This window comes from Hypanus sabinus, chromosome 10 (assembly GCF_030144855.1).
Source record: "Hypanus sabinus isolate sHypSab1 chromosome 10, sHypSab1.hap1, whole genome shotgun sequence".
NCBI lineage: Eukaryota > Metazoa > Chordata > Chondrichthyes > Myliobatiformes > Dasyatidae > Hypanus > Hypanus sabinus.
In genome coordinates this window covers 128,151,075-128,171,322 of record NC_082715.1, presented here as the reverse complement: position 1 = coordinate 128,171,322, position 20,248 = coordinate 128,151,075, and the positions used below count along the sequence as shown (strand labels likewise).

Below are 20,248 nucleotides of genomic sequence, written 5' to 3'. Positions count from 1 at the left end.
CACCGTACCCTCTAAGCTGCATATTGTCTGCCTGGTTCAGTCAAGCTGGAAACCAGAGATTTCTGAAGCAGCATTCATGATGTTTAAAGTACTTTGTGATTAGTGGCTGATGGACCAAGCACAGTTGAGTGGTTTTGCTTGCAATAGCGACCTCTTTATTCTTGCTGCCGAAGTCAGGCACCTCCCAATTATTTATAATTACTTATATAAATACTTCTGTGTTTAATTAACAAATAAAACTGTTCAAGAAATTAATAAAACATAACACTGCTGCAAAGCATGCACAATTTTTCTGTAGATTATCTCCATTTCCCAAAATCCCCAGAGACAATCCTGGTGGTTCGGGCTCAGCCCTCTTCTCTCAGGATCTCTCTCTTCTGCTCGAATGAAACATTAAAAGGCAGAAATAAAGTAATCGGTTTCAAGGTCAATGATTATGGTTCAAGGATTTCCTTCCTCTACAGTCCAGCAGATTATTTTGAAGGCAGAGACACACTCAAACCAATTGGCACCAATCTTCTGGGGACAAGGGTCTGCACGATGGAAGGGAACTGAATATGCTCACGCCATCAATCACCAGTCTACCTCATCCTATCCCTTAGCATATCTACCTCTCAATCCCCACCCTGACAACTCACCCCTATTATCAATCTACACCAAGCTGACCACCTACCCCTCAACTCACACCAACTCCCAATCTCTAATCTATTCTTCACCCCATACTGACCCCGAACACCCGTCCAGTCTACCCTTCACCCCTCAAATTGTAAACGTAGTCAGCTCCATCATGGGCACTGTCCTCCACTGTATCCAGCAGATCTTCAAGGAGTGATGCCTCAGAAAGGCAGCATCCATCGTGAAGGGCCCCCATCACCCAGGTCACGTCTTGTTCTCATTGCTGCCGTCAGGAAGGAGGCACAGACTGACTGAATCAGGAACGACTTCCATCTACCATTCAACTTCTGAAAGGCCACTGGACCCTTGAACTCACTACTTTAATTTCTATTTTTGCACTAATTTATTTTAACTATACAATAAATATATATTTACAGTAATTCACAATCTTTTCTCTATTGTTACGTATTACAAATTTCACAACATATGCCGATGTGAGACCTGACTCTGATCCTGAATGCTCATCCCTCACTGAGCCCAGTCACCAGCCCAGCCCCAGGCACCAGTTTTACCTCCTCACCTCATACCATTACACCTCCTCGTGTCGACTGACCCATGGGCAGCACCAGCTATTCAGACCACTGCCTCCCATGACACCATTAACCCATTCAGCACCTTTGGAATCAGGGTTTTACCCAATTTAGTTTTGAGGACAGAGGGCTCCAGCATAATTAACTATGGCTTTAGATGATGTCAAATGCATCAACACCACAGGGGTGAGAAACACACACCAAGTATGTGTAGTCCTTGCATCGTGTCTCGAAACAGGTGTACTATCTAATAAATATGAAGATGTTGTTACATCCTGACGAAGGGTCTCGGCCCGAAACGTTGACAGCGCTTCTCCCTGTAGATGCTGCCTGGCCTGCTGCGTTCCACCAGCATTTTGTGTGTGTTGCTTGTTATATCCCTGCCTGGCGGTCTATGAAATTAAGAGAGACTTAAAATCCAAATTTCATTTTTGCTGCCTGGGAGATTTCTTATGTACTTTTTGGTTTATGAAGTTATAACACAGAACTTTCAGCCCACAATGTTGTGCTGCTAAAAAGTAAATCAAAAGCCCCCCCAAAACTAATCCACCCTACCTGCACAATGCCCCTATCCCTCCATCTTCCTCAGCTCCATGTGCCCATCCAAAGGTCTCTTAAAAGCCTCTAATGTATCTGCCTCTACCAGGGCTTTCCAGGCATCCACCACTCTCTGAGTAAAGAACATCCCATCGAACCTACCCCCCCCCCCCCACCTTCAATGCCTGCCTCTTAGACTCCTTTTTGAATCGTGGTCCATTGCCGACATTTCACACGAGCAGATTATAAACTAATCTCACAGACAATCCTGAGTACGATTTTGCTTGAACTTAATGATATCCAAGTAAAACCTGAGAAGGGATGCTGTGGTTAATTAGACTGCGATAAGTTGCTGGCACAAACGTCAACAACAGTACTTACACGGAGCTATTGAAAGGTCTTTAGTTCACAACACTGAGCAGCACTTTCATGCAAAGAAACACTTCAGCTACCGGAAAGAGTGAGTAATCTCATCTCGTAGAACTTGTCAATGGGATTCCTCACAACTTCCACTTCAGAACAAGACATTTGCATCAATTCAGCCCCCAGACTAAATTTCTTTGCAGCCAATGATATATTTTTATTTCACACTATTCTTTGCAACTGACCTCAAATGCTCGCAAGTGTGAGGATGGTACTTGGACAATTCTCTAGATTATAGTCAAGTCCTCTCAGTCATCCATGGTCATTTAGGAAACGTGGCACATGGCACAGCTTTACCCATTACTGATCACATCACCCAGATATCATCATCATCATGTGCTGTGTTGTATGATTTGGGTGTTCATGGTCTACTGCCCTTGGCAAATTTTTCTACAGAAGTGGTTTGCCAGTACCTTCTTCTGGGCAGTGACTTTACAAAACGGTTGACCTCAGCCGTTATCAATACTCTTCAGAGATTGTCTGCCTGCTGTCAGTGGTCATCACATAACCAGGGATTGTGATATGCACCAGCTGCTCGTACGACCATCCACCGCCTGCTCCCATGACTTCACGTGACCCTGATTTTGGGGGGGTGGGGGGGGCTAAGCAGGTGCTACACCTTGCCCAAGTGTGACCTAGTGGAGGCAGAGACAAATCTAACCCCGTCACCCATGATATCAGAAATGCCAAAACCAGAGGACATGCTTTTAAGATTGGCACATGTGCCTAAGTGTGCACGGGGGCGTAGTTTAGAGGTAACATAAGGAGCAAGTTTTGTTTTTTTTACACAGAGAGGGAGAGAGAGAGAGGGGGGTCAAATAGTAGAATAGAGTGGAGAGTGGTATGGAATGGTTCCGGAAGCAGGCAGTTTGGTGCAGCATAAGAGATTTTAGAAAGAGAATGGAGGTATACATATGATATGCGGGAAGAGGACATTTAGTAAAAGTTGGTATCAAGGTTGGCATAATACTATGGGCCTAATGGCCTCTCCAGTGTTGTAATGTTCTTGGCTCTATGTTAAATAGTATGATCGGTAAGAAAACATCATAATAAAGTTGCATTAAAGCCCTTGGGTCAGGCAGAGTGAACTCTGCTGACTTTGGAGAGGAGCACTTAACTCTGTCATGGATGACAGACGAGGAAACGGCAGACTATTCATCATTCAACGCAACAGACATTAAACTGGAAAACCTTCTGCTCTGTAGCACTGACAACAGAACATTTTACACATGGCATAATAATAATGAGCTTAGTACAAAACAGCCTCTCTCTCCCGCTGCCAACGTGAATCCGTTAACAACTTTGGTGATGGAAAGAGGAATCTGAACAGTTGTCAGACGTGAAGCACCCACATCAACCTGCGCACGGGGCAGAAGAAGGGTTAAGTGCATCCAGGACTTTAAAAAATGACCAAGGGGGAGTCCCAGGACAGATCACCAGATGTACACATCAGCCAGTCCAGCCAAATCCGAAGGGAGCCGAATATCAAAGGAGATCTTGTCTCCGTCACAACCCCCACCAAACCCTATTCTATGATTCAAGTGCTAAATGCAAATGTATGGTGTTATGATCTAGTCACCCAAATTCCGAAGAGGTTAAATGCCAAGTTGTGTGCATTTCATGAAGCAAGTGCACAATGAGCCTTTGACAGTCACACTTGACACAATGCAGCTGAGGCACAAAGCCAGAGTGCTTTGCGAACAAGTGGGAAGGAGGTGCAGAGAGGGAAGGAAGCAATCAGCCAGTTTAAAATAATCCAAGTGAATTAATTGCATGGAACTGCAATTGTGTAAGCAGAAGTGCGACAGAGGGACACGTTGGAGGAGGCACGGTATCCATGCTCTGCAGTGCTGATGGTAGAAACAGTGTAATCACCACAGGAACTCTTATCTGTATGAAGTGTGGGCAAGAGCAAGCTTATGTCAGAAGCCTTAGAAGGGGGTAGGAGAAAGTCACCTACTTCGTTTGACACTGGTGCCAATCACAGCCCTGGGTTAGAGGGGCGGTTTAATTTGCTCAGGTGGGCAGTCAGGCAGTGAAGGAGTCCCGTATTATCCATACGTTGCGAGGCACTTGCATAATCGAAGACAGCAGTCCCACCACGGAGCAGGAGACCAGACACGAGGGACAACGTGACAACAGTGGGCTGCTCTCTGTTACAAGCACCGAAGAATGGGATGTCTGAAGGATGTCATCCCATCAGGGCGGGAGAATTAGTTGGAAGGAAAGGAGTCAGGGCAGAATTCACTGCTGTGGTCCAATACGGAAGTAACAGAATTGGTGCGTGCAAGCTCGATTTCAATGTGTAAGTGAAGTTTGGATAGGTACATGGACAGTGCAGATATAGAGGGCTATGTTCCCAGTGCAGATCGATGGAGTAGGCAATTTAATGGTTTTGGTATGGACTAGATGGGGCAAGGGGCCTGTTTCTGTGCTGTACTTCTCCATGGCTCTATGTCTAGAATTACGATGGTCCAGCCTACCAAACTGCACCCAACTTAAAGTTGTTCTTATGGTGATTTACTGCTAAGCCAATATGAAGCAAAATTCCAGAGATTCCTGTGACAACCACGGACTTTAATCTTCCCCGATTCCTCCCCTCAACTTGTCCTCTATACAGAAACTGTTCACTGTATTATCACTCATTGCAATATGCAGATACCGTAAGGAGCTAGCATGAAACCGTGCAGACTCGAGAGGATGCAGATGCTGGAATCTGGCAGCGTGCATCATTGACTGCCATTTCATTGTTGTGAAACGGCGCTGATATCAGGAAGCAAGAGCAAGTGGATAATAAATCTGGATGGAAGTAGATGAGAAATCTCTCCGTAGAGTACAAACACAGCAACAGTGTCAGATATGAACAGCTGCCATAAAGTTGCAGCCAAACTGAAATGGTTAGTGCCAAACAGACAGGAGGAAGCATGTCGGACTTTCAGAACGCCAGGCCTGGTATGGTGGGCAGAGGAAAGTGGGAAACAACCAGAGATTTCTTTTAATTCAAATAAATCTGGATGGCTGTGAAACACGATGCTTATTTGGTGCCATCCTGGCAGCTTCAGTTAAAGCAGCTCTGTGAATATGTCCTTGAGCTGCCTATAATATTGCAAAGAATGCACAAGGATTCCTCATTGTTACAGATAAATGTTTTTATTCATCTCCTTACAATAAACTTGCATATTTTGTTTTGAAAAGCCCATTACAACCTATCATTAGTCATCATACAAGCCTCCAAATGAGTTTCTAGGTTTCTGTTTTTAGAGCCGAAAATATATTTTTTTCCCAAGTCATGCTGAGCTTGCTGGATAGAGGCAATTGCTACACTGCAAGTTTGCCGCACACACAGTGGTAGATCTTCAGAAATTTAAATCCTCTAACTCTATGCCAGCAGAGATACAACGCCTCTTGCAGTGCTATAAATGTTTACTGACTTTCACGTGTTCTCCTTCCTATCTCATTCCCCTTCGTGCCCGTAGAAATGATGATCAGAAGATCATGACCAATGCATCCGTTATCTTGTCAGCAGCCTCTCTCAGAACTCTGGGATGTAGTCCTACTTGTCCAGTGACTTATGCCCCACAAGACTTTTGAGTTTGCTTTGCTCTTTTTTTCTTTGTAATTACAATGGCACTCACTCGGGCCCCTAGACACCCAGTGGCTTCTGGCACACAGTTAGTGTCTTCCACAGTGGAGATAGATGCTTAAGTTCATCTGCCATTTCTTTATTCCCCATTACTATCACACCAGTATCATTTCCCAGTGGTCTAATATCAACTTTCACCACCCTTTTGCTCTTTATATAACTGAAAAATAATTTTAGTATGCTGCTTTATATTATTGGCTGGTTTGCCTCATATTTCATCTTTTCCCTTCTTGTAGCTTTTTTAGTTCCCTTTTGTTGGATTTTAAGCTTCCCAAATTATCCAACTTCCCATTCACTTTTGCTACCTATATGCCCTCTCCTTGGCCTTTATGCAGTCCTTAACTTCCCTTGTCAGCCATGCTTGCCTACCCCTGCCATTTGAGAACAACTTCCTGTGGGACATATCTATCCTGCACCTTGTAAGCTATTTCCAGAATCTTCAGCCACCTCTGCTCTGCCTTCATCCCCACAAGTATTCTCCTCAAATCCACCTGGGCAAGCTCCTCTCTCAGGTCTCTGTAATTCCGAGACTGATACATGTGACTTGTGCTTCTCCCTTTCAAACTGCAGTGTGAATTCAATCACATCATGATCACTGCCTCCTAAGGGTTCCTTTACATTAAGCTCCCTAATACGATTTGGGATATTATGTATCTATACAGCATTTCCTGTCCTATTAAACAGCAGCCACACTAAAGTTACTCTTACACATGGATTCTGCTTTGAGTTGATGTGCACAGGAAATTCGGCAGATGCTGGAAATCTTAAACAACACACATAGAATGGTGGAAGAACTCAACAGATCAGGCAGCATCTCTGGAGGGAAGTGAACAGTTAGCATTTTGAGATGAGTCCTGCTGAAGGATTTCACCCTGAAATGTCAACGGTCATTACCCTCCAAAGCAGATGCCTGACCTGCTGAGTTCTTCCAGCATTTTATACATGTGGCTCTGGAGTTGAGTCACCATCTTCTATTTATTGCCCCTAATTTCACTGTCCCTCTCAAGTGGAAATTGTTCCCCATAGCCCAAGCTTAGTCTCGCACCAATTACTTTCGCAACTCTAAATGTAAGGGCACTGAATCTCATCTTCAGTTTGAAGGTTCCACTTCAGTAATTTTTTTGAGCAAATGTACCTTCAACCCCTGCCTATTTGTGATTTCAATACATGAATAGAAGCTCCGTGGTTATTAACGAGAAAGACCATGCATTGTGGTCGACAACCAATCAGGAGGACTTTTATTGGTTCTGTTAAAAAGCATGCTTTGTTTGATGGGGTTGATGTGAAGTACAATTAATGGGCTTGATTAACTGCTTTTCCTTTGGGAATAAATGTACCAGAAGTTAAATAATTGAGGAAACGGAATCTAATAAAAGCAGAAACATATTGTTCTTGGGAATCTATTTCTCTGTGAATGTGTTCAATCCGCTTTCAATGATTTGTAGTTCCCAGGAATTAAAAATTAATCCCCTGGACAGTGTTATAAAGCAATGAAGGAGAAAAGTCCAAAAGGCTTTAAAAATATTGATTGGATACTTTCAATGTTTCTGTTTAATCATCATGTGCCGAGTCGTATGATGTGGACGATCACTGCCTTTCATCTGTCTTTTAGCTGTCTACTGAGTGAGGGATTGTTACCTGTGGCTCTAGTCAATACCATGATTGTTCCGGGCAAGCTGTTTGCCTTCGCCTTCTGGACAGTGCCCTTACAATTCAGCTGACCCCAGCCATTATCAATACTCTTCAGAGATCGTCTGCCTGGCGTCAGTGGTCACATAACCAGGACTTGTGATGTGCACCAGCTGCTCATAAGACCTGCTCCCGTGGCTTCATGTGACCCTGATCGGGGGGCTAAGCAGGTGTTACACCTTGCCCACGGGTGTCCAGCAGGCTAATGGATGGAAGGAGCTCCTCACACCTCCTCTCCATCCTGACACCCGGTTCAGTTTAATAGTTATAAAATGTTGGATACACACAACTGGAAGGAATAAGCTGTTTGATAAGTACTTGCTTGTTTTCCAATGGCAAAGGAAGACAATGCAGTGTGAGAGAGGGATTAGGGTGCCAAATGCAGAAGGACAAGTGATGAAACCATCATTACTTGTGTGGGCTATATGCACTGTGTTGTACACCTTGATCCAGAGGAACATTGGTTCTTTCATTTGACGATATACATGTAATACATATATGTAGTTGAATGGCAATAAGCTTGAAGTTGATTAAGATATTCAGAGATGTCACACATATTTGTAGAAGACCACTCAATAACAATAGATTCATAGAAAACTACAGCACAAAAACAGGCCATTCAGCCCATCCAGTTTGTGCTAGTCCCACCGAGCTGCACCACTGAAAACAGTGCCAACTTCTCCATAACTCAGTCCCTCAAAGTCCTGTAGGTCTTTCGAAAGTACAGGACCCCATGGGAACGCAGGGCTGGGAGAACCAACCCTACAGAGGTCATTATCATGGTGCCAAATGCCAACATCAAAGCCAAAAACAGGGCACAAACCACTTGGAGCAGACACCTGTCCCAGCAGAACGAAGCTGGTTGCATTGGTGTAATTCAAGAAACGAACTAAAGGACAAAATGGCAACAAAAATTGGTCACCATGGAACATGGAACAGTACAGCACAATACAGGCCCATTCACCTACAGTTTTGTACCTTTTAAACTACTCAAACATTAATCTAACCTTTCTTTTTCATATTGAACTCTGTTTTTCCTTTATCCACGTGCCTAAGAATTTCTTAAAAATCACTCAGGTATCAGCCTCTACCACCATCCCTACAGCGAGTTCCACGCACTTACCCGTCTGCGCTAAAAACATATCTCTGACATCCCCTCATACCTCCTTTCGGCATCTTAACATTACACCCACTTGTATTAGCCATTGCTGCCTTGAGAAGATGGTGCTGGCTGTCCACACTACCTATTCCTCTGATCATCTGATCTCAAGGGTTCCCTTGAGATCCTTTTTTTCCAATGCCATGGACCAACACCATTAAGCAAAGGGTCTGTGGACCCCAGAATGGGAACCCCTGTCTTATCTGAAGGTTGACGTTTTTTTCCTATCGACTGCTGGATGGCGTAGGACAAGGACACCCTGGAGTTACACCGCTGACTCGTCCGAAAGCAAATCCTGGCAACTGTTTCCCCTGCCATTGTTCATGAACAAATTGGCTTTGGCCCAGGAATGCAACAGAAATGAGTCACTGAATTAAACTGAATGCTGATGTGGTGCAAAGGGCTACAGATATAACCATGACAATACACTAAAATTAACCCTGTTTCCGCAGCCATTGCTGTCACCGCGATCGAGAGCTCTCAATTTTAATTTAAACTGTTAATATCCCATCTAATTATATTAGAATTACTTTTTTGTAACTGTTGAAAATTTCTTTCAAGGAAAATGTGGATTTTTTAAAAACTCCCTCTACAAACTAATCCAATCCACGCAGATGGACAAGTTCCAGCGCTTTATTGTGACTCAGACTTCAATACAATCAAAGAACTGTTGGCAACATTCCTGGGTATTGGTGGCGACCATCTGCAGAGGATTTCTGGGGAAAGGGCTGCAGCTCCTGTTTAAGCCGTGCTTTCCAGCACACAGATCGATTTGGAATTCACATGAACAAAAACCTTGTGCTGTTTAGTCACAGAAAAGATCTGCGCAATACATGAAAGAAAAAGAGACGTCACGCTGGTATTTTGTGAATCTGAATGATCTGCCCTCCAAATTGGATATACTATAAATAGTCCCAGAGAATGGAGGGCAGTAGTTTGAGGTAAGGGTGTTCGGGGGGGGGGGGGGGAAATCGGAGAAACAATCTTTCACCCAGGATGCATTTGGAATCTGTATGCACTGCCTAGTGGATAGGAAGATGAAGAGGCTCACAATACTTAAGCATTTAGGTGACTATTTGAACTGGGAAGTTGAAGGCTATGGGTCAAATGCTGGTAAATGGGATGGGTAATTGACAGTTGATATGAACGTAGTGGCCTTAAGGGACTGTTTCTGAGCTGTGCGACACCATAGCTCTAAATATGCTCTGTATGATATACAGTAGCTGTATATTTTATTAGGAGATCAGGGATTTAAAATATTCATGATATTGGATGTTAGATGCTGATATCCTTTTGCAGCGCGCTCCTTTCTAGGAAAGGTCGTGCTTGAGCAAGGACAGCCACCTTAATGGATAACGCAGCCTGCTGTCTAAGTGAGGTCCTCACCAGACACTGAGCTGAAAGAGACAAGGAACCTACCACTTTCACCCAGGGCCAACGTCAGGACATTTTTAAATTTGATCACTTGGCAGCTGCCAAGGTTTTGCAACTTCTCTTCCTGGGCACCTTCAAGTTTGTCTCTGAATGAGCTGGAGTCAAGTTGCCTCATCATTTCCTTGCATGACTCAGTGAATACATTCTCCATGATTCTCTCTCCCATGTAGCAAGTTCAAATTTGATTGTCATTCAACCATATCTGGTGTGAATACCCATGAACACGAAGCAGTGATACTCTGGGGCCAAGGTGCAATATACAGCGCCAACACTATCACAAGACACAAGACACACAGAGCATGTAAGATATCGGTAAAATCTAGTCACGCAAAAAAAAATTGTCCAAGACCCCAAGTCCATGAAGGTTGTAGCAGACTGCAGTTGAACACAATACAGCTTGTCTCCTGCCAAATGAACACTAGGGGTAGTACTGACTCTAGCTTGGATGCCACGCCACCTCTGGCGGAGCGCACCGACTCCGACACCTGTCTCTCAGGTGGCCGTAATCAGGTGACGCCACAGCTTCAGGCCTAACCCTGACTACTACGACCAAGACCACACAGCTCCCTTGCCATCTGCCTCTGCTGTCCACCGATAAGTTAGCTAATACATTCCAAAGTAACAGGGCCTTGTCATCAGAAGGAAAGCGACTAAGAAGATCTCTCGCTGTTAGACTGCACACTGCCTTTATGCACCGACCCCTCCAATGCAGGCAGCAGCACAAGTCCAGCTCCTTCAAATTCTCCACCAATGAGCAACTCGCTGATGGGGAAGCCCTGCAGTACTTGAAGATCCTAATCTCCCCAGGGTCATGAAGAACTTAATGTCCCATGACAAGTTTCCTTCATAAATGTTATTGTCACAAAGCCTCATGTTTAAAGTGATCCTTTAGGTAATTCTGAAAATTGAAGATCTTCCAACAAACATCACATGTTGCCTGCTCTTACTTAACTTTCAGCTTGACTTTCAATGTGATGAACTCCAACTCTGAACACGCAAGGCTAAGTCTTGATGTGCTAAAGTACAGTGAATCTCTTTGTTTTGTATGTTATCCATACAGATCATTTCAACCCATCAGTATAAGAAGAAATTAACAACAGGATGCAGAATATGGTGTTACTGTTGTGGATAAAGTGCAGTGAGGGTAAGCAAAAAGGTGCACTGACCATGGTCACCATAAGACAAGGGAGTAGAAGGAGGTTATTCAATCATGGGCTTTCAGTCAACCATACTCCCCTGCCTTCTCCCCATACCCTTTGATGCACCCGCTAAACAAAAACCTACCTATCGCTGCCTTAAATACACCCAATGACTTGGCCTCCACTGATTCATTCTTGTGAATCTTCTTTGAACCCTCTCCAAAGTCAGTATATCCTTTCTAAAATAAGGAGCCCAAAACTGCACATAGTACTCCAAGTGTGGTCTCACGAGTGCCTTATAGAACCTCAACATCACATCACTGCTCTTGTATTCTACACCTCCAGAAATGAATGTCAACATTGCATTTGCCTTCTTCACCACCAACTTTACTTTATTGTCACCAAACAATTGATACTAGAGCGTACAATCATCACAGTGATATTTGTTTCTGCGCTTCGCACTCCCTGAAGTACAAATCAAAATAAATATAATAAAAAATGTAATTATAAATCATAATTAGAAAATAGAAAGGGAAAAGTAAGGTAGTGCAAGTCAGGTCTGGATATTTTGAAGGTACAGCCCAGATCCAGGTCAGGATCTGTTCAGCAGTCTTATCACAGTTGGAAAGAAGCTGTTCCTAAATCTGGCCGTATTCATGCTCCTGAACTTTCTCCCGGAGGGAAGAGGGATAAAAAGTGTGTTGGCTGGATGGGTCTTGTCCTTGATTATCCTGGCAGCACTGCTCCGACAGCGTGTGGTGTAAAGTGAGTCCAAGGATGGAAGATTGGTTTGTGACTCAACCTGGAGGTTAACCTTTAGGGTATCCTGCACAAGGACTCCCAAGTCCCTTTGCATCACTGCATTTTGAATGCTCTCCCCATCTAAATAACAGTCTGACCATTTATTTCTTCCACCAAAGTGCATGGCCATACACTTTACAATGTTGTATTTCATTTGCCACTTCTTTGCCCATTCCCCTACACTATCTAAGTCTCTTTGTTTCTTCAACACTATCCGCTCCTCCACCTATCTTTGTATCATCGGCAAGTTTAGCCACAAATCCATTAATCCCACAGTCCAAATCATTGACACGCATCATAAAAAGCAGCAGTCCCAACACCGACCCCTGTGGAAATCCACTGGTAACCGGAAGCCAGCCAGAATAGGATCACTTTACTTCCACTCTCTGTTTTCTGCCGAGCAGCCAATGCTCCACCCACGCTAGTAACTCCCCTGTAATTCCATGGGCTTATTTTACTAAGCTGACCTGGTCAAAGGCCTTCTGAAAATCCAAGTACACCACATCAACTGCATCTCCTTTGTCTACCCTGCTTGTAATTTCCTCAAAGAATTGCAGTAGGTTAGTCAGGCAGGATTTTCCTTTCAGGTAACCATGCTGGCTTTGGCCTATCTTGCCATGTGCCTCTAGGTACTCCGTAATCTCATCCCTAACAATCGATTCCAACAACTTCCCAACCACAGGTCTATAGCTTCCTTTCTGCTGCCTGATGACCATGAAGCTGGAGATTACAGAGAATGTGTGTTCAAGGTCAAAGGCAAGTACCCACATGCACAGGTCCAATTAAAGTTTAGCAACAGAGCATCACATATGCAGCATTAACAAGAAAAAAGATCTAATTTTTCCAAGAAAGAACAGAATTAGAACAAAAAAAAACCCCATTGCAATGCAAAGTGATCAAAGGATTATGGTGCTGCTACTCTGAGATACTGATTATGGTTGTGCAGGTTGGTTCAAGAACTGAATGACTGAAGGGAGGCAACTTTTCCAGTGCTTGGTGGTGTGGGACTTCAGGCTTCTGCACGTCCTGCCGTTGGTAGCTGCGAAGAGATGCCATGTCCTGCACGGTGATGTTCACACTAAACTCGTGCCCGATACTAAAGCTCGGTATTTAGCCACAAAACAGCACAAATAAAGAATGTAATCACAGGAAGTACGACATCACCAGGCATATTATCTGATCATCGTCTTCCCACGGGAGCACCACGAGACCTCTTCCACAAAACTAGTACCTGGTCCTCAAGCACCCTGTTCCAGTTGCTGACCACTCACCCATCCTTCCACCCCCAACAGAGGCACCGTGCATCCCCTCACCTCGGGGCATCTTCAATCCACCACACCAGAGTAGGCAGCATGGTGATCAGGTGATTGGGCTGCAGTCAGAATTCTGTACCACTGACGGAGAGACATGGATTCCAATCTCACCATGGCATCCGTGAAGTTTAAATCCAAGTAATTAAATCTGGAAATGGGAGGGGGGGGGGGAAGGGATCTGTCTCCCTTTGCTAAAAGCATCCCTGAATGAAATGGGCTACTGTTTTACTCAGAAACCCATCATTTCACTAAAGGGTGGAATTCTACCCTGCATACCGGGTCTGGTCTATGTGCGACTCCAGACCCAGCAAAGCAAACTCCTCAGTAGTTATGGATGGACAGTTAAAGGAGGAAGATATTCAGCCCATTGTGCCTGTACCAGCAGTCAGCAGCTATTCTGGCAATTCTATTTTTGCTTTTTCCTTTTTCTCAAGGCCCAGAGTAATTGCGGGGAGAAAGGCAGACAAGTACAAACTGAAATGACCAGGCTGGTGCAGACAGGCCACACAACAATGATCTCCTGTTTCCGACGTCTTTGGGAGCAGCCTTGCTTCTGTTAACAGGCACACTGACGATGCAGTGCAGATTGAAAGCGTGCCTGAACCGGACAGGCTAGGCCGGGTGCACTCGGCCAGTCACGAGGAAAAAGAGTGGAATGCGTGCTGCATCTGTTGGAGCAACGCGACCGAAGACTCCACATTCAGAGACAGCCCATCAAACAGATCTCACCGACTGCGGCACAGTCACACGCTAGAATCACAACACAGGACCTCGAGGCACGCGGCTTTGTGAACACAGGCATCCCTGTTTTCAAGCAGAGCACTGTGTCCTATTCTGCGTTACACTCCAAGTACACTGCCCGCTGGAGCAGTCGGACGGTTGTGTGCGTGTGGCAGAAACAATGAACAGAGGCGATCAGACGGACCACACTGACGATTTACAGAACAATGCAATGTTCTCGCAAATTGTACTCGCAAATGTTACTCAGGAACAATGGAGTGTCGTTCATACTGACTGAACTGAACGCTTCATTAAAGAACTTCTGATCTACCCATCCTTTTCACACCAGCAATCAGAAACAGCCAAACCTGTTTATTACTTTAACGCATTTTACAGCACCCTGCTTGCTGAAGGAGGATTTGCCCCCTTGCTTCTTTCTGCACTGTTCCATCAAGCCCTGTGGATTTACAGTTCTCATATTCAAGACCTCACTGTGAGCAGTACCTGTTCTTCCACAATTTCACACTCCAGCCTGTTAGTCAGCCAGCTCTATCACAGACACATCTCCCGAACACTGAGGACATTTTCAAGAGCTGGTGCCCAAGGAAGGCAGCATCCACAAATGGAGGCCCTCACCATCTGGGAAATGCCCTCCTCTCGTTCTACTATTATGGAGGAGCTAGGGGAGCTGTAAGACTGATTCAATAGTTCAGAAACAGTATCTTTTCCTCCGCCATCAGAGTTCTGAACAGTCCACAACTTCTTGTTACTCTTTTCTTAAAAGCACGATTTGCTTGTTTTTGAAATTTACAGCCATTTTTATGGTTTTGCACTGTAACAACAGCACAAAACAACAAATTTCATGCTGTTTAAATCTGTGCTAATCTGATTCTGACTCCAGGCCAGCTCCCGGCCACATACTTCCCAGTGATCACTGGAGGGTGTCCTTTCAGCATGCCTTGCCAAGCAACCAGGACTCCTCATCTCCCTCACTCTCTCCAGCGAGGCTGGCCCGGCGTGAGAACTCCATCGATGATACGCGATCTGACCCCAACTGCAAATGCGGCCGCTGAGTTAGTGCGGGCTCCCTTTGACTGACCCCAACACCTCGGATGCCCTCACTGGCACAGTCCCATCGGATGTCCAAAGAAACGCACAAAAACGTGCTGGAGGAGCTCAGCAGGTCAGGCGGCACCTATGAAAATGAAATGTCAACGTTCTGGGCCGAGACCCTTCTCCAGGACTGGAAAGGAAGGGGGCAGATGACATATCTAGAGAGTCATGGCTACACTGCCCAAGAGTAGGACTGAGTAGACAGACACCTGTGAACCAAAAGCAGAGGTGGGCCTTTCAGCTTGAGATATCGATGACTGATCCGATTGCAACTTCCACTCCACAGCCCCATCTGCCTCGTCGGCACTTCACCTCCTGCGCTGCACGAGCATAACATTTTGACTCTTTTCCCTGCAGCCTAGTCCACCACGGACACAGCCTTCCCCAACGCTGGCAGTGCCTACAGTGAAGCACCGTCTCAAGGCGGCGGCGGCTTTCATTTCCAAGGATCCCCACCATCCAGACCGTGCCTTCGACCTGCTGCTGCCATCCCACAGGAGGTATGGAAGCCTTAAGTCCCACACCAGCAAGTTCAGGACAACCATCAAGGTTCCTGGACTGACTTGCATAGCTTTAACCTTACTTTAGCAACAGAACTCAATGGACACATCGTACACTGCTGCTGACCTGCCCTCGATTTTACTTTGCATTAAGGTTGCACTCTGGCACAGTCACCATATCCCCCAGTGCCTGGCATTATGAACTTACAGTATACTCTGGGTGTTGTACCCACTTGCCCGTGACGCTGCGGCTAGCGGTTCACTGTACTCTGCCTCACCACACTCGCTCACGTAGAGTTACAGATCACCGCAGCACAGAAGCAGGCCCGTCAGTCCCTAGAGTTCCATTAACCTGCACTTGGGACCATATTTCTCCCATCCACATACCGATCTAATCCCCTCAAGTGTTGAGATCGAACGCACATTCAGCACTTGCGCTGGAAGCTCGTTTCACCTTCTGAGTGAAGCTCCCCCCACCTCGTGTTCCCTTTAAATGTTCCCTCTTTCACCCTTAACCCATGTCCACATGCCAATAAACTCGACTGATTAAGTCAACCAATTTAAATTCCTTTTTAATAAAAGAGGACCTCTCAAATGGTGACCATGTGAGATTCACCAAAGTCCAAGACGTGAACCTGTCCCTTTATCCAGTCTGGTCACTCCAGACCAACACAAAGTACTAACCATCCAACCATAACTTGCCGACTACCCAGCTTTCCTCTCAAGTAGCCATAAAGCTAGAGGACAAAGTAACTGTTGACTGAAAGCAGAAAATATTAGAAACACTCGGCAGGTCAGGCAGCATCTGTGGGAAGAGAAACAGAATTAATGTTTGAAATCAAAACACTCTCCGTCAGAGTATTACTTCAGCGTTTCGGCCCCAAATGTTTAAAAAATATATTAGCCTTGCCTGTGACATCACAGCCTATGAGCAGAGCAGATAAATATCAAGTCTTTTCACCTCTACGATAGTCATGAGCCTTTAAAATCCAAACTGCTTCCAACTACTATCAAATCTACAACACTGGATTTCAAGGCTGGGTCATTAGATAGATGAGGATCGTGGTTCAGCCCAGACTCAACAGTTACAGAGGTTTTCAGGTCCTCAAGGGTACGAAGAACAATTGCTCCCAGTGCATGAAGGGCAAGTTTATGACATGCTGTCTGAAAGTTGCACAAGTCACAGACACTGCTGTTATTGTTATTTAATTTGTGCATGATGCTGTAAGCCTCCCCGAAGACTTGTGCAGCTTTCCGTAGTTGCTAAGCAATAGAAATAAATTAAAGACAACAATCTTGCAGGGTTCTTGACAAAATGCAGCACAGATAAGATCGTACACCCTCAGAACCAAATAGCTTGATGGAGAAAAGGCACCACGGGCCATAGAAGGCGTGAAGGGATATAGTATTGACATGATGCACGATCATTCTGAATGGCAGAACATTCTCAATCAGCTGTTAGGGCTCAGTTCCCACTGCCGTCTGAATGAGTTTGCACATTCTCCCTGTGAATGCGTGGGTTTCCTCTGGGCACGGGTTTCCTCCCATATTCCAAAGATGAACGGGTTAGGCTTCGTAAGTTGTAGGCATGCTATGTTGGCACTAGAAGGGTGGCAATACCGGTGGGCCTCCCCAGAACATCCTCAGACTATGTTGGCCATTGACACAAAGGGCGCATTTCACCGTTTGTTTCAATGTACGTGTGACAAATACAGCTAATCTTTATAGGTTCAAAGTACTCTTTGCTTCTGAGTGAGTATTTTTCCCAGTGATTCCCAAATTAACAAACGTCTATTTGTTCCTTTCCGCTGGAGAGCCTGAGGTAAGTACAAAGTCAAACCAATCACCTGCAGCAGATGGCCACCAAGCCTGATTGACAGACAAATCATCCAATTATCTCCATCCTAGAGAGCTATTGTACCCTCACTGCAGGCAGCCAGAATAATTATTTCTGTGAAGAACGAACAAGAAAATAGAACAGGAGATACTCGGAGAAGGAAGTTTGTGATGATGATATAATGGCAGGAACACTAGATAACTGCAGAAAAGGACAGCAACTATATCCAGCCACTTTTGCTTGAATATTTTTTCCCCTCAAGTGCCAAGATTTCCATTTTCAAGATAATAATGTACATCATTGCCACAGCTTCCTCTCTCAGATTCAAAGGGTAATGAATTCCCGTTGTATTTGTGCCATATTCTTCCAATTTTTTTCTGAACTGAAGAATTAGGCAGGTAGCCACACTTTATAGCCGTTCAGTAATTCAAATTCATTCAGCCTTTCCGAATACACAAAGCACAGTACATTGAGTTAGTATACAAGGAAAAACAAAAAAAAAGAATAGTCTTATCGTTAGAGGGAAAATGTGCAGGGTATAGGCAATCAAATAAAGTGCAAGGGGCAGGGGAAGGTAGTTTAAGAAATGAAGATTTCATTTTCAGTGTTAAGATGTCCACTCGAGTCATATAACAGTGGGGGTAGACACTGTCCTTGAACCTGGTGGCACGTCGTACCAGGCTTTTGAACCTTCTGTCCTACAGGTGGGAATGACGGGGATGGGAAGGATCTGTGATTGTGTTGGCTTTTTCCTGAGGTAGTGTGAAGTGTAGACAGAGTCCATGAGACATTTTTGGTGGAATTAAGCCATTGAGCATCGTGGAGGAGAGGCTGGTTTACATGATGGACAGAGTGTGGTCACAAATACCTACAATTTCTTGCAGTCCTGAGCATGGGAATGATCTGAGAGCTGGCAGAGACATGCTTAATGGGCCATTGACTACAACTTATTGTTCAATGCAATCATGCCTCATTTCTAATCAACAAGGTCCAAAACCTCAGCCCCTGTACCTCCCTCCACCACTGGATCCTTGACTTCCTCTCCAAGAACCACAGCCTGTGTGGATTGGAAATAACTTCTCCTTCTCTTTGTTAATCAACACTGGTGTGCCTCTAGGATTCACTCTTAGCCCACTATTCTGCTCCCTCTCTATACCCAGGACAGTGTGGCTCCCCCCCTCTCTAGTGTAAGAAAAAAGATGACCCATTTATCCCTTCCGGTCTGACACAATCCACGCTAATACTCTCTCCCCAAGGGGAAGGAAGGGGAATTTCAACACCAATGCTTCTCCAGTCACAAATTCTTCAAGGCACGTTTCCAGTTCACACAGATGTCGGGAGACTCCAGAATTGGTCAACAATGGATCAAGTTCCTTAGTTTGTTATTCTATTTTCCAAGAGCTTTGAACAGCTCAGACTGAAACATTCTTGGGTTGAAACATTAAGAGATAATATCAGTACTATTGCTTCAGCTTCTTGGAACATTCCGTTCAGGATCCTTTACTGAGTACATAGTGTCTGCATTAAAAGACTGACAAGGGCATATGCCTCACCGTCACCTATACCATGGGAATTGTCCTTCCCCCACACCCGAGCACCAGCAACGCAAACTCATCAGTACAGTGCAGCACATGACTTCTCCATGTCAGAGGCTGAAACCAGTCGCCAGTTGGCGGGGTCTTGGGGGGGTATCCAGCGCAGAGCCCCTGAATCAGTGTTCTACCAACCGCACCACTCTGCTGTACATTTTGTCCTCATTCCAGTGTTTTGTCAGTTCTTATGTCACTTAACATTAGACTCTTACAGTCCAAGATCTTAGAAGTTAGTTTATATAACACTCATAAATATTTCCACTTTATATCTTTTTTTAAAGCATACTTCCTTTATCAGCAGCATTTTCTTCTCACCAGTTTCTCTCCCCAGTGCCAGATTTTAAAATAACAATGCAGTGTGGCTAGGAAGGAAATAATTTTATTTTTTTCAATGCAGAAATCAGCACCGTTAATAATTTAAGATGCATGCAATGGTTTCTTTTAAGCACAAGCACTTTCAGTACATTCCTACATTAATTTCCCTGAAAATGATAAGGTCATCAAAATGTCGCTGGCACAGTGGTGAAGCGGTCAGCGCATCACTTTACCGTGCCCGCAACCTGAGTTCGATTCCCGCTGCTGCCTGTGAGGAGTTTGCACATTCTCCCTGTGACTCTGTGGGTTTCCTCCCACAGTCCAAAGGCGAACCTGTTAGTAGGCTGACTGGTCATCATAAACAGTCCTGTGATTAGGCTAGGGTTAAATAGGTGGGTTGTTAAGCGGCAGGGCTCGAAGTTCTGGAAGGGCCTATTTTGCATTGAATAAATAAATAAAAGACAGAGATAGAGAGAGACACAGAGAAATAGATTTTAGAAATGCTAGGACTTAATAGTTTTCATATCCAGAAACCACTGCCATGGTCAGTGCCTGCATTCTATGTCTCAGCAAGGAAGAGTGAAGCTAAGGTTTGGTTCTGGTGGAATTTGATTACTTTCTAGTTCATCAAAGCAGACTGGGAGATTCACTGGGTACTTAGGAAGCGTGAAGGAATAATCATTGCTGCTGAGTTGTTAATATTTGTTCATTACCAAAACATCATCATCTTTCTTGGCAGAAATCCAACGTTTCAAAAACTCCTAGATTAGCATTGATTTTATATTCTGTCTGTTTAGAATTAAGAGACAATAGAGGTGTGATTACACT

At 44.7% G+C, this 20,248-nt stretch overlaps 1 protein-coding gene and 1 long non-coding RNA gene across 6 annotated transcripts in view; one reads left to right on the top strand and one right to left on the bottom strand.

Annotated features, from left to right (window-relative positions):
* The window catches only part of LOC132401091 (tyrosine-protein kinase Fyn), a 233,108-nt gene that overhangs the window by 85,055 nt on the left and 127,805 nt on the right, over positions 1 to 20,248 (bottom strand). The gene's annotated exons all lie outside the window — the stretch shown is intronic.
* LOC132400350 (uncharacterized) lies at positions 9,213 to 14,015 on the top strand. Its single transcript, XR_009514234.1, has 3 exons — positions 9,213 to 9,597; positions 11,151 to 11,234; positions 13,778 to 14,015. It is a non-coding gene; the product is annotated as an uncharacterized LOC132400350 (long non-coding RNA).